The sequence below is a fragment of the Hyla sarda genome, unplaced genomic scaffold (genome assembly GCF_029499605.1).
Source record: "Hyla sarda isolate aHylSar1 unplaced genomic scaffold, aHylSar1.hap1 scaffold_1109, whole genome shotgun sequence".
NCBI lineage: Eukaryota > Metazoa > Chordata > Amphibia > Anura > Hylidae > Hyla > Hyla sarda.
This window is the reverse complement of record NW_026607729.1, coordinates 29955-32138: the sequence shown is the minus strand read 5'-3', so window position 1 is coordinate 32138 and position 2184 is coordinate 29955. Positions and strand designations below refer to the sequence as shown.

At 43.5% G+C, this 2184-nt stretch overlaps 1 pseudogene; it reads left to right on the top strand.

Annotated features, from left to right (window-relative positions):
* Positions 1-627: 627 nt before the first annotated feature.
* Positions 628-735, top strand: LOC130301092 (U2 spliceosomal RNA; annotated as a pseudogene).
* Positions 736-2184: the final 1449 nt, after the last annotated feature.

Here is a 2184-nt window from a genome sequence, read left to right as displayed (position 1 = left end):
ACCCTTAGCACTGGGATATGCTACTCAATACCACTGGCATGGCCAGGTGTAAACAACATCTGACCTTTGTTGTGTATGTAACCATGGAGATTGTGATGTCGCCTAGGCCCACCAAAGAACAGCCTTGTCAGAAGCAGCACTGCCATGAGCATAAGTAGCAGCACCATAGGTTGTCAAATAAGTTGGATTTAACCAAGACAAGTGAGTCCAATAGGATGCACGTATGTCCTCTATCCTTACAGCTTCCCGTGGCTGTTGGTTTTATACCGTTTGGGGACAGCCAAGGAGGCGTCAGCAGGCAACACAGGTAAGTGTGTGCTTGTGTGTGTGTGTGTGTGTTTCCTATGCAGATCCTAAACCCAGTATCAAATGCAAGTAGGAGGAGTAAGAAGGGTTCCTGCCAAAGCCAGGTTATGGATTGCATTTAAAAATGGTCCATCAGAGTGAAATGGACTCCCATCTTCCTGCTTAGCAATAATGATATGGGTTTAGGGTCTGCTGTGTGTACTGGTGGGTGACTGCCACCCAGCCAGAGTGTGTATGGGAGGCTGCCAGCCAGCCTCCCTTCCTACAAGTAGTGATGGTGCATGTGAAGGGGACAGCGTTGTTTCCTCCCCTTTCACAGTTATCACTTATCATCCTTCCTTTTGGCTGGTATCAAATGTGGTGTCTGTTTATATCAGTTTAATATCTGATATGTCCCCTATCTGGTAGCATATATTAAGTGCACCACCAGGTTTCAGTGTTGGAAAGAAAGATTACCTGTTTATTTGCTGCTGCAGCTGCTTGCTGGCTAGTCCAGTGGGTCCCTACTGCAGGCAAAAGACAATAGGTGGTGCCTATGTGTCTAGGTGGATAGGACATCAGCTATGAGGCATTTGTTTGTACAAACTGCTGCTCACAACTAATGTTGTAATATAGTGTCTCCATCTGCTGGTGGTATTGAATAAGCAATAGTGCAATGATAGGGTCTGAAAAAGAAGAAAAATAAGAAGCAGCAGCATATGAAAAAAGGAGAAAAGAAGGAAAACATGGAGAGAAGAAAAAAAAGAAGGTAAAAATGAGGTGAAAACATGTTTAAGAAAGTATTTCCATCTCTCTCTCTCTCTATATGTATTTATATATATATATATATATATTTAAAAGAAAAAAAATTATATATATACATATATACATATAGAGAGAGAGAGATAAATATATATAGAGATAGATGGGTGGATAGATAGATAGATAGATAGATAGAGAGATACACATACACACATACACACATACACACATACATACATACATAGATATGTGTGTATTGTTGGAGTTGCAAACATGGGTGCACTTGACAAACTCAGTGCGGCTATTCCCCATTGAAAGATTGTTGCACCCAGGACCCTTAGCACTGTGATATGCTACTCAATACCACTGGCATGGCCAGGTGTAAACAACATCTGACCTTTGTTGTGTATGTAACCATGGAGATTGTGATGTCGCCTAGGCTCACCAAAGAACAGCCTTGTCAGAAGCAGCACTGCCATGAGCAGAAGTAGCAGCACCATAGGTTGTCAAATAAGTTGGATTTAACCAAGACAAGTGAGTCCAATAGGATGCAGGTATGTCCTCTATCCATACAGCTTCCCATGGCTGTTGGTTTTATACCGTTTGGGGACAGCCAAGGAGGCGTCAGCAGGCAACACAGGTAAGTGTGTGCTTGTGTGTGTGTGTGTGTGTGTGTTTCCTATGCAGATCCTAAACCCAGTATCAAATGCAAGTAGGAGGAGTAAGAAGGGTTCCTGCCAAAGCCAGGTTATGGATTGCATTTAAAAATGGTCCATCAGAGTGAAATGGACTCCCATCTTCCTGCTTAGCAATAATGATATGGGTTTAGGGTCTGCTGTGTGTACTGGTGGGTGACTGCCACCCAGCCAGAGTGTGTATGGGAGGCTGCCAGCCAGCCTCCCTTCCTACAAGTAGTGATGGTGCATGTGAAGGGGACAGCGTTGGTTCCTCCCCTTTCACAGTTATCACTTCTCATCCTTCCTTTTGGCTGGTATCAAATGTGGTGTCTGTTTATATCAGTTTAATATCTGATATGTCCCCTATCTGATAGCAGATATTAAGTGCACCACCAGGTTTCAGTGTTGGAAAGAAAGGTTATCTGTTTATTTGCTGCAGCTGCAGCTGCTTGCTGGCTAG